Source organism: Triplophysa rosa, unplaced genomic scaffold (genome assembly GCF_024868665.1).
Source record: "Triplophysa rosa unplaced genomic scaffold, Trosa_1v2 scaffold432, whole genome shotgun sequence".
Lineage (NCBI taxonomy): Eukaryota > Metazoa > Chordata > Actinopteri > Cypriniformes > Nemacheilidae > Triplophysa > Triplophysa rosa.
In genome coordinates this window covers 26,081-39,023 of record NW_026634436.1, presented here as the reverse complement: position 1 = coordinate 39,023, position 12,943 = coordinate 26,081, and the positions used below count along the sequence as shown (strand labels likewise).

The following is a 12,943-nucleotide window of genomic DNA, read 5'->3' as shown; positions in this document are numbered from 1 at the left end:
TTTGAATCGGAAAAAAAAAATAACGGCACCCATCAATAGCACCAACTGCTTTGCTGAAGGCATCATGCTGTGCCAAACCGGCAAAGCCTTGACCAATACATTCAAGCTGATCTCTCCGTGGTAATTTATGACTTTACCCTCCCTCACAATTTTCTAGATTTGAGCTGTGATCCTGTGTACATGAAGAGAAACCGTTGACTTGTGCATGTAGAAGACATTTGCAGTCACTCTATAAGACAGTCCATGAGCCAACCAATTCATAAAGACCAAAACCTCCAACCATGGTCCCCTATTTGCATTAACTGGATTAAAGTGTTGCGGTATAATCGCAACGACAGGTATGCAATATAGTTTTAGAATACACAGTTGTAATTACTATATAGCCTACACGTGGTGTGAATCATGTAACTGTCCAAGTGAGAAGCGCATTTAGGCTATGTGTTTGTAAGGACATGTGCCCTGAGAATTATATCTGCCTCAAGGCATCCTGTAGATTTAATCTACTATCATCATCGTAAGGCACGTTCAATCGTAGCCTTTGGTATCATTGGTTATCGTAGCCTTTGGTATCATGAAAACAAGGTGGAGATCCACTCTGTTCAAAGCTCTAGAAGTGAAGATCTCCTTCTGTACATATGTTGTGCTTGCTTGTGCACTTCTGCATAATATCTGTGTCACGAGTGGAGATATCCTGGAGCCAGAAGAAGATCTGAATGATGCTGGCCATGATGAACAAACTCTACCAGATAACAAAGAATAAAGGAGTGGAGCTCGCACAAGGGACAGACTGTGCACTCAAGTGTCTGCTGCTGACTCACTGGCTCCATAGTTGTTGATGATTATTTGTAACGGTACTGGTTGAATTTACTATGGTGTTGTAATACTACAAATTATGATTTTCGAAAGTTTACTTTATGGTTAAAAGTTTAATATAGTGTTGTAAAGTGAAATTTAGGTTGTTTTTGCTGTACTTTTTTGTTTATTTGAAATACCAGTCCTTGAACAATGAATCAAAACAATTGAATCAATACACATGTTTGTCTTTCCTTTGACTTATTGTCTGATACACTATTAATAAGCTGATCATTGAATCGGGAATCGTGGATAAGATATACATCAGAAAGGTGTATTGTCTGGATTCTTTGAGAAAAATGATTAGGGAAACACTGCCACTGTACACATTGGAAAAGTGAGAAACAACTCAACTCAACTCAACTTTATTTATATAGCGCTTTTACAATTTTCATTGTTACGAAGCAGCTGTACATGAGACATATTGACTATAAGCAAAATAATTAAAGTTGTACCTGCAAAAACAAGAAAAGGTTGAAAACACAGAAGACAGACATACCCACATACAAAACACTCCACACACACAATATGCACACGTACTAACACACATAGACATAGAGACACACACACACACACGGATGCGCACGCACGCACACACACACACACAACACACACACACACACACACGTACGTACACAGACAAGTACGCACACACACACACACGCTCAGTGAGAGCACACATTTAGGATAAAGGAGAGAGAAGCACAGGTCAAATATAACAGACTATAAATTCCTATATGCAATATTAATTAAGTAAAACTTTAAAATTCTAAAGCAGCCCCCCCGGTCAGGCAGATAGTGCAAAAACAGTATGCAAACGGTGGCGAGGAACCCAAAACTCTAATCGAGAAAAAAAACCTCAGGAGAACCCAGGCCCAACCAGGGGATTCCAGTTCCCCTCTGGCAAAAGCTGCTGCCTCTGCACAAGCTCCAGAGAGCTTGCACAACAAGGCTAAATAAAATAAATAAACTTAATAATAAAATAAATTATAGTTTAAGATTATCATTAATAATCTAATAGCATTTGAAATTTTGTGGTGAAGACATGTCAAGAGACCGCGTCCTTCTTTATCCAGCTCTATCATCTCAGCTCTTGTCAGGTCCCCACTTCCCATTCTCCACACTACCATCAGGTCAGGCCATGAACTGCATCCTGCTCGCTGTGGTAACCTTGGAACAATGAGACAAGACTGGCTGAGAGTAGAGTACTGTTCTGAACTCTTTGATGCAAAAAGTACATCAGTTGTGTAACAATGACTATTATTGTCATATACCTTTTTATTTTTTCAATAACATAATTGATATTAGTGTATCACGAGACACTGTTAATAAACTCAAAAAAATAAGTGATACCAATTTAAAAAAGAATAAAAGAAACAAAAAAATGTATTTACATTTTCTATAGATAGATAGATCTGTTTTGAGGTCTGGTCTGCTTTTCTTTCTTCTTTGTCTTACTCCTCCTTTAGTCGTTTTTCTTCCTTTTCCCGGATATACTCAAGCACTTAATTTCTTTGCTTTTTGTTTTCTTTTTTCTTTACCTCTCTTTTTTATTTCTCTGAAATTACAGATGGCCCAGGCTCGGCTTCTGTGGATTGGGTGCCTGCTGCTGAGCACTGGTTATCTCCTGATGGGGAATGAGTTATTACCACTGAAGGCATGTCACACTTTGCATGTTTCTCTGTTTCACTGATGATTGAGGATCCCTCTGGTCCGCCTGATGAAAACAAATTGACTTGAGTGACCGAAGGCCTGCCCCCTATAGCCCCCATCCATGGCTGCATAGAACAACCAAGTGCCTGCTGACTCCTCTCCTCCTTCTGTCCCCAACCCTGTCATCTTTGATTTCTGTTTAATCTCATATGAAACAATTAAGATATATAGCATACATACAATTTAAGTACAAAAATTAAAAAGTATGCATGAACATTCAAGAGTGTATAAGATGCAACTTTACTAAACTGAATAAAAGTGTACTTTTTTAACATATTTTCCCGATAAAATGACCAGCACATGTATTTTAGATGCTGATGTGTCCCACTGGCCCCTTGTATTGCCCACGGAAATACTTCCTTGGTCAACCAGAATCTGCAGCTATGGTTTGTCATGGTTCTGCTTCATTTAGTCTTGGATTTCCTGGTCCTGAGGCAGAGCCATAACAAAGTCTTTGGTTATGTGTGGAGAGAAACATATTATTGTCCTTTTGACTCTCTCCAGTGTCTTGTCATTGGCCCCGCCCCTCTCGTTTCATGTAATGCTTGTCTAATGTTTCTCACCTGCCCTGTGTCATTATCCCTCGTTTGTGTTCCCTTTAAAATGCCTCATGTTTCATTGCCCTGTGCGCTTCGTTGTGTTTGGTGTGACCCCGTGTTCCCGCGTCTCAGCCTTGCCTTGTCCTGTCCGTGAACCTGTTTAGTTAAGTGAGTTGTTTTAGTTTTCTTTGGTTTTTGTTTTGCCCCATTGTGGGAAGTTTTTCTTTGTCTTTTAAAAGCGTTTTTGGTTATTGTGTTTGTTCCCCATCGTGGGTTTTTATTTTGTAGTTATTATTAAAGTCTGTTTTGTTTACCCCCTCCTTCTGTCTGCGCCTGGGTTCTGTCCGCCACCGTTCGTGACAGAACGAAGCGCCAATAATGAACCCAGCAGACAGCGAGGAGGAATATTCGCGGTCTTCCCTGCGGACCCGCCAAGCCCATCTCCTTTTTGGGGTCCGTCAGGGAGACTGCGGTATACGCGATTTTGTCCGGGTCTTCGCGGCGGCAGCAGGAGAGACAGAGTTCGGTGAGGGGGAACTTAAGGTCATTTTTAATGGCTGCCTCACCGAGCCTCTCAAGCCGTCGGAGACCCGGATGCTGGGCGTCCTGGGGTTCTGCGACATGGCCATGTACGTGATCAAACGGGACGACCCCTGGCCATCCGTCCCTGACTGGGTGTCCTCCTCACTGGCTACCGTCCCGGAGGATCACGTCCTGACCACTGTCACCCTGGGGGACTCTGCACCTTCCTCCACTAGCTCCGCGGCCCTTGGTCCTCCGGCGACCCTCCGCGGCAAGCGGGGAAGGAGGGCGTCTGGGGAAATGTCTACGGACTCCTCCGGTGCGGAGCTAGCCACGCCCTCCAACGCCGTTTCGCAACCGACCACAGGCCCTGTGGTTCGGTTGAAGAAGAAGAGGCAGCGGAAAGGAGCGCGGACTCCAGTACAGCCTGTGTCCAGTCCAGCACCCAGCCCGGTGCAGCAGCCGGCATCCCAGCCGGTGATCCAGCCGGCGTCCCAGCCGGCATCCAGTCCGGTGCAGCCGGCATCCAGTCCGGCGTCTAGTCCAGTGCAGCCAGCATCCAGTCCAGTGCAGACGGAATCCAGTCCGGCGTCCAGTCTGGTGCAGCTGGCGTCCAGTCTGGTGCAGCCGGCGTCCAGTCCGGTGCAGCCGGCGTCCAGTCCAGTGCTACCGGTGTCCAGTCCGGTGCTTCCGGCCCAGCCGGCGTTCCAGCTGGCCTTCCAGCCGGTCCCCAGCCTTGTGCAGCCGGTGTTCCAGCTGGCCTTCCAGCCGGCCGGCGCCCAACCTTGCCCTGCCGATTTCCAAGTCGGCGGTCCCCCACAGGACTTCGCGCCCTCGAGCGCAGCCGGGGACTAGGACTGTTCCCCCCACAAGCCCTTGTCTGTCCCCACCCCCCTCCCATGTTTATTGTTTTTATTATCCCATCCTAGTCCTGTCATTGTATTGTCATGTTTACCTTTGATCATGTTTTCGCTGTATTGCCTTGTCTTGTCTGTCACCCAGTCTGCCTTGTCTCGTCTGTCTACCCCTTGGTGAGCACCTGGAGGTGCTCATTAAAGGGGGGGGGGGCTTCTGACATGGTTCTGCTTCATTTAGTCTTGGATTTCCTGGTCCTGAGGCAGAGCCATGACAAAGTCTTTGGTTATGTGTGGAGAGAAACATATTATTGTCCTTTTGACAATAAATATGCGTTCTCTCCAGTGTCTTGTCATTGGCCCTGCCCCTCTCGTTTCATGTATTGCTTCCCTGCCGTGTCTAATGTTTCGCACCTGCCCTGTGTCGTTATCCCTCATTTGTGATCCCTTTAAAATGCCTCATGTTTCATTGTCCTGTGCGCTTCGTTGTGTTTCGTGTGACCCCATGTTCCCACGTCTCAGCCTTGCCTTGTCCTGTCCGTGAACCTGTTTAGTTAAGTGAGTTGTTTTAGTGTTCTTTGGTTTTTGTTTTGCCCCATTGTGGGAAGTTTTTCTTTGTCTTTTAAAAGCGTTTTTGGTTATTGTGTTTGTTCCCCATCGTGGGTTTTTATCGTCTGTTTTGTTTACCCCCTCCTTCTGTCTGCGCCTGGGTTCTGTCCGCCACCATTCGTGACAAGGTTTGCTGGTTAAGCTATTGAGAGGTCATATCTACTGTACACTACAATGATATGCTATATACAATGAATGCCATGGATATTCATATGTGCACAATACAATACCTTGTATTTGAATTTGAGGTTCTCCCATTTCTTCTTGGCCTGGTCACAAGTCATCAGGCAGTCCAAACCCATTACACCTAAAATGTGTCTAAAAGCAGAAAACAACAACTGCATAGTTTACACCACAACATTTTTTAATTACTTCTACAATAAACACATTTGTATGTGTTTCTCTCTTAAATTAAGTAAACGCTTAAGCACTCAGAAATGAAAAATAGCTGAAATTAAATACACTTAGAAAACCTTACACCTGAAACCTTCTGAAGCAGAATTTTTAGCACCTGTAAATAGCTCTTCATTTTCAGCACAAAGCTTTATAAAGGTTAATGTTTGTTCTGTAGTCCCTGAACAAACAACACAATGTAACTAGATAGGTACATTTTCTGAAGAAAATGTGAGTGATGTTTGTGGCAAACTGCGGAACTGGACACTAGAGTGATAACACATTAAGCCACGAATGAATCTAACCAATCCCCATGTCCCTACGATGTTGTGATGCAGAGATATACATATTGCTAAACTGTTGCTAGGCTAATATGTTTGGTTGCTATGGGCGTGGCTTGGCATCTGCACTTGATAATACTCTAACCTATGAGTGAAACAAACCAACCCCCGTGTCTCTATGATGTTCTGATGCAGAGATATAGGCATTGCTAAATGGTTGCTAGGCTAACCTGTTTGGTTGCTATGGGCTTGGCATCTGCAATTGATAATACTCTAACCTATGAGAGAATCGAACCACCCCCCGTGTCTCTACGAAGTTCCTATGCAGAGATATAGGTTTTGCTAAATGGTTGCTAGGTTAACCTGTTTGGTTGCTATGGGCGTGGCTTAGCATCTGCCAATTGATGATGCTCTAAGCTATGAGTGTAAAGAACCAACCCCGTCTCTCTACGATGTTCCGATGCAGAGATATAGGTATTGCTAAACGGTTGCTAGGCTGATGTTTTGTTGCTATGGGCGTGGCTTCGAAGCTTCATGATGATCCTGGGACACTGATTGGTTGCCTGAGTAAAACGAGCCCACCTCCTTGTCTCTATGACACTGTGTTGCAAAGATATCCACCTGAACCATTTATAATGGCAGTCTATGGGATCGGTTGCTAGGTTGCTGTAAATGGTTGCTATGGGCGTGGCTTAATAGCTTCAAGATGATGCTGTGACACTGATTGGTTGTGTGAGTCAAATGAGCCCACCCCCTTGTCTCTACAACACTGTGTTGCAAAGATATCCGCATGGACTTTTTATAATGGGAGTCTATGGGATCGGTTGCTAGGTTGCTGTAAATGGTTTCTATGGGTGTGGCTTAATAACTTCATAATGATCATGTCACACTGATTGGTAGCCTGAGTAAAATGAGCCCACCCCCTTGTCTCTATGTGGTTGTACTGCTAAGATATTCAACACGGGACGTTTTACGCCTTATATGGGCATGCTTCCTATGATTGGGAAATTTTGGGAGGCTCTTATAGCCCAGGGGTACAACGTACACCCCATTGTGAGTGATGTTCTTACAGAGCCTGATAGCCTTTTCAAAACATGTATTATTTTGATGTTTCTACGATATCCTCACTCGGAGCTACGACCCGTCAAAGTTGGGCACAATGTTAAGTCAATGGGATTTTTCGGGTTTTTATTCGCCCCCTATCGCACCCCCTCCACCTGATCGCTTTCAAAAGTCATCACACACCATTCCTCAATGGGCCGCTCGATTTGATGTAGTCATTCATGGGTCCAAAGCGAAAAAATAACGTGTGAATATATAGGTATCTAGGTTTTGAATGGGACTCTATGGGCGCCATTATAAGTATACGGAAATTTTGGGAGGCTCTCACACCACAGGGGTGCAACTTACACCCTATTGTGAGTGATGTTCTTATAGAGCCTGATAACCCCTTCAAATCATGTATTATTTTCATGTTTCTACGATATCCTCGCTCGGAGCTACGATCCCTCAAAGTTGGGCACAATGTTAAGTCAATGGGATTTTTCGGGTGGTTTTTCGCCACCCGAAAAGTCATAGCACACCATTCCCGAATAGGCCCGTCGATGTGATGTATTCATTCATGGGTCTACGTCAAAAGCTGCGGGACAAGTAGCGTGCCAAACTTTTGGCGGAACAAGAATAATTATAAGAAGTATGTACGTTCGAATAACAATAGTTATGCTTTTTCAAAGCATCACTAAGAAGTATGTATGTTCGAATAACAATAGTTATGCTTTTTCAAAGCATCACTAAGAAGTATGTATGTTCGAATAACAATAGTTATGCTTTTTCAAATCATCACTAGCCGGGTTTCCGTCCAAAGTTGCGAATTTAGCTTATGCGCAAAATTGGAATATCGCATAAAACATTTTCGAATAAGCACCTTTTCCATCCAACTTGTCAACCGTCACTTCCTAATAAACTGCTACTAAATATCAGTAAGAAAAGTAAGAGAAGCCTATTGAATATAATAATTTTCACATATAATAAAACTTGTGCAAGCCGACGATTACGAAACACAATAAATGCGTTGCTTTTGTGGATGCCAGCTGTTTGGGAAACACAGTCGTGACAGTTCTAAGATGCAATTACAGAATACTTTGACGACTTTGCTCAGGCATTTAAGAATGACCATCACAACATTTCTCATGCTGTGTGTGTAACAAGATCAGTACTCTGGTTAGTCAGGTTACGCCGTCTCATAGTGCAGTTACATGACTTTTGGGAGGAATTTATTCGGCAAATGCGTTTCCATCTCCCATTATTTGCATTAACCCTTTTTCGCAAAAAAGAAAAACCACCTCAAGCGAGCTTAAAAACTTTTTTGCGAATTAAGGGTTTTTAATTCGAAATTTGCCGTTTCCATCACTCGTTTCTGATGCAAAACTTCTAAATGCGAATAAAACCAGAGTGATGGAAACCCGCTTACTAATTAATATAGTGTTCTTAATTATGTGATAAAAGCAGCTGCAATCGTTTTACAAAATACCTCAAACACATACAAATCCAACCTATCTTTGTAGCTTGCACCAAAAAAAAGTGCAACTCTTAATGGTTTATTACCACATTCACTTTCAATTCTCATTATTTAAAGGGGTCATATGGCGAGAATACGTGTTTTTCTGTGTCTTTGGTGAGTTATAAGTTGCCCACGCATGTATTAGACACATAAAATTGCAAAAATTAAAGTGTCGGAACAAAAGATGCATTCTATCTAAAAGCGAATGCTCACCCAGACCTGCCTGAAACGCCTCGTGTAACCACACCCCCACAAATCTACGTCAGTTCGTGGAATGATTTGACTAAGACCACATAAATATATATGCAAGTAAGGTAGGCGTACATGTCAGTACAATTGCTTTGGAACCTGATGTTCCAAATATGGTAAGAGGCGTTACATTTCTGTCACGCGCTTGCAGTATTCGACCAATCACTATGCACTGGTTAACTGGCCAATCATAGCACACCTCGCTTTTCAGAGTGATGAGCTTTGTAAAAAAATCTGCGCATTTCGGAGATGCGGGGCAAAGAGGAGATACAAACATGCACGGTATGTGGAAAATACAGCATTTTTAACCTTAAATCATGTATACACATTGCATTACATCTAAAACAAACGATAATATTCGTTTTAGCTGTGTCACATGACCCCTTTAACTTACACTGGAAAGTTTTCCGTGACATCTCGTCAGGTCCAGCAAATTGTCCCATTGTTATTTGGGACATGAGCTGCCGGTTTTTATAGTTCTGTATTTCATATGTTAATATGCCACCCAAGCATTAGGCAATACTTATGTTTGTAATGCATTCATTTGTCATCACTGTTATGCTGACGACACCCAGATCTACATCTCGCTTACCACTGTAGCAGCTCGCATTACAGCCTGCCTAGAAGACATCTCAGCTTGGATGAAAGAGCATCACCAGCAGCTGAACCCTGCCAAGACAGAACTACTCGTGTTTCTGGCACACCTCACGGTGCAACACGATCTCGCCATCCAACTTGGCAATACCACAATCACTTCTTCCAAAACAGCCAGGAACCTCAGAGTCATATTTGATGAACAGCTGTCCTTCAATGATCACATTGCAAAGACAATGGGGTCATGCCGATATGCCTTATTCAACATTAGAAAGGTTAGACCCATCTCACTGAGCATGCAGCACAACTACTTATCCAGGCCCTTGTAATCTTAAGGTTGGACTATTGCAATGCTCTCCTTGCTGGTCTTCCTGCAAAGGCTATCAAACCACTCCAGCTGGTTCAGAACGCAGCAGCATGCCTCATCTTCCATCATCCCAAAAGGGCTCACGTGACACCCCTTTTCATCTCTCTCCACTGGCTACCAGCCCGTATCAGATTCAAGTCACTAATGCTTGCCTACAGGACTATCACTGGATCTGCACCGGCATACTTTCAAACCCTCCTACACTCCTACACCCCATCAAGAACCCTGCGTTCATCAAACGAGCGGCATCTTGTATTGTCTTCTCATAAGGGCAGTAAATCGCATTCCCGCTCATTCTCCTTCACAACTCCTTCCTGGTGGAACATTCTTCTTAACTCAGTCCGTCCAACCACATCTCTCACAAAATTTTAAAAACTACTTAAAACCCATGTCTTCTGTGAATACTTGACAGACAAATGAGAAAAAAAACACTAACCCTCTCTCTTTCTCTCAACAGGTATTGGTCTAGCTTTTGCTGAAACTAGTAACTTTGTATTAGCACCTATTGTTTTATTGACATATCGCTTATTGCTCCCTGAACTCTCTTTAAGTCGCTTTGGATAAAAGCGTCTGCTAAATGACTAAATTTAAATGTAAATTTGGCATGACGTAAATGCAACTGCTTATGTATATTTATTTATTTGTATACACTATACTAATGTGCATAATGTGTTCTTAATATGCATATACTGTATGTTGTTATTTAATATTTCTCTATAATACAGAAGCTGTGTTGTTCAGCTTTACAGAGCCCTGAGACAACTAGATATAAATCTACAACAAAACATGGCTTACACCTTAAGTAAGAAAATGCACTGCATTAAAAGTTTTTTATTGAATAGCTGGCTTAATAAATAATAAATAAGCAATACTGTGAATAAGTAACTGTGAATTTTATCAAAACATACATTTGAAAATGTATCTGTAATGTTTACGTATATGTCTGACGTCCACGACACTCCTCCCATCCGTTCTGTGATTGGGCAATCGCAAGGATTCCTGGGTAGGTAACTTCAGTGGAGTCTGCATCAATGCGGGCTTCGCCGAAGACCGCATCGAGGGCACAAAGACGGTGCTCGCGAGCAGACTTCTGAGAGCTAAAAATAAAAATGGGACACCTTACGGACTCGTAGACTTGGCGAGCACGCGCAATTTAAAGGTGCGATGAATTAAAATCACAATTTTAACCCGAGTTTTTGTTATATAAGAGGGAATCGTATTCACGCGAACATCATGTAAGTGTCAGAACTGAAAACGCCCTTGTTACTAAGATTACATCTGTTATTGACACCAGGCTCAGCGAACGCCAGGTTCTGGAATGCACCTATTGATAGGTTGAACACCGCCTCCAAAAGAAAAAATATCAATGACTACTTGTCTAGCCCCGCCCACTGGTTCGCGCATGACAGAACCAGTGGCGCGGATCCAGATAGAGCGAGCAAGCAATAAACAAACATGCCGTTAAAGATAGCTAAATATTGTGCCATCCCTAGTTGTGGAAGAATACAGTCGCTGCATAACCTTCCTTTGGATTCCGATAGGAATGTGTGGTTAAAGTTTAGTTTTAAAGACGTTCCAGCTCATGTGGGAAAAACATGGAGCGTTTGTTCGTTTAATTTCTCTGAAGATTCCTTCGTGAACAAGGCACAGGTCGAATTAAAAAGCAGTGCTGTCTGTGCCGTCAATATTGGATCCGATAGGAATGGCGCAGCAATCTTATGTGAGTAAAACATGTTTGTACTATGCGTCTCTATTGCTTTGTTAGAGATCGCTTGATGTGCCCTGAGCACTATTCATTTGTATTAATTGCAGAGGTTGTCTGTGATCTTAAGCCCGTGCGAATTGCCATTTCTGTGATTTGGTGGGCTCATATATAAGTTTTCAAGGTTTTATACACCGTTTGCAAATAATGGCGGCTTGACATTTGAGACCTGTGATCGCGGTGATCTTTTGTCCGGTTCGGGATCACTGGTCTCAAATGCTGACAGGTACGGCCATATATCATTAAACGCAATACAACTATAGGCTATACAAACTATACACAAAGCCTTGCCATCACATCCCGTGCGAATACGTCGCATGAAATACTGATGTGGGGAGGTCATTTATAAATCACAGGAGGTCTCCAGATAATACTAATGCCCTGCGAAAACTGTGAATGGTGCTAATGTGTAACCTAACGCTACGTCTCTAACCAAATTCACAGAAGGCTCCAACTACGCAAACTGCTACTAAATCAAAGTGGTGGGCATTTACTTCCAAGTGTCTTCAATGCGGCACGCCCATTAAAACCGAGTGTTTTCAGAGCTGGCCTCAAAACCTGGGTAGAAAATAACCCATTACTTATTGATTTTTATGATTTTGAATGTAAAAACCACGCGAACGTCATAAGTAGACCTCGTACAACAGTATAAAACAACTAGATTGTAAAGTTCGAGTACAAACTTTATGTTGGCTTGACAAAGCCTGTCCTGAAGAGTAGGAAATAGTTTTAAAGGTTTTATTGTTAAACTTTTTCGAACATGATGGGAAAAATAATGTGACCCCAGTGTGTAAAAACCGGGTTTATTATGTTATTAGCATGATTATCATGTTCGCTAGCACGAATAGCACGTTTGTTAGCATGATTAGCATGTTACTAGCATGTCTGCTAGCATGAATAGCATGTTTGCTAACATGATTAGCATGTTTGCTAGCAAGATGCTTACATGATTAGCATTATACTAGCATGATTAGCATGTTTGCTAGCATTATGCTANGTGTGACCCCGTGTTCCCGCGTCTCAGCCTTGCCTTGTCCTGTCCGTGAACCTGTTTAGTTAAGTGAGTTGTTTTAGTTTTCTTTGGTTTTTGTTTTGCCCCATTGTGGGAAGTTTTTCTTTGTCTTTTAAAAGCGTTTTTGGTTATTGTGTTTGTTCCCCATCGTGGGTTTTTATTTTGTAGTTATTATTAAAGTCTGTTTTGTTTACCCCCTCCTTCTGTCTGCGCCTGGGTTCTGTCCGCCACCGTTCGTGACAGAACGAAGCGCCAATAATGAACCCAGCAGACAGCGAGGAGGAATATTCGCGGTCTTCCCTGCGGACCCGCCAAGCCCATCTCCTTTTTGGGGTCCGTCAGGGAGACTGCGGTATACGCGATTTTGTCCGGGTCTTCGCGGCGGCAGCAGGAGAGACAGAGTTCGGTGAGGGGGAACTTAAGGTCATTTTTAATGGCTGCCTCACCGAGCCTCTCAAGCCGTCGGAGACCCGGATGCTGGGCGTCCTGGGGTTCTGCGACATGGCCAAGTACGTGATCAAACGGGACGACCCCTGGCCATCCGTCCCTGACTGGGTGTCCTCCTCACTGGCTACCGTCCCGGAGGATCACGTCCTGACCACTGTCACCCTGGGGGACTCTGCACCTTCCTCCACT

The 12,943-nt window shown here is 43.3% G+C and overlaps 1 long non-coding RNA gene across 1 annotated transcript; it reads right to left on the bottom strand.

Annotated features, from left to right (window-relative positions):
* Positions 1-2,169: 2,169 nt before the first annotated feature.
* LOC130550807 (uncharacterized) lies at positions 2,170-12,140 on the bottom strand. Its single transcript, XR_008962494.1, has 3 exons — positions 10,442-12,140; positions 5,320-5,407; positions 2,170-2,569 (listed from the first exon to the last, which is right to left on the bottom strand). It is a non-coding gene; the product is annotated as an uncharacterized LOC130550807 (long non-coding RNA).
* Between the last annotated feature and the right edge of the window lie 803 nt (positions 12,141-12,943).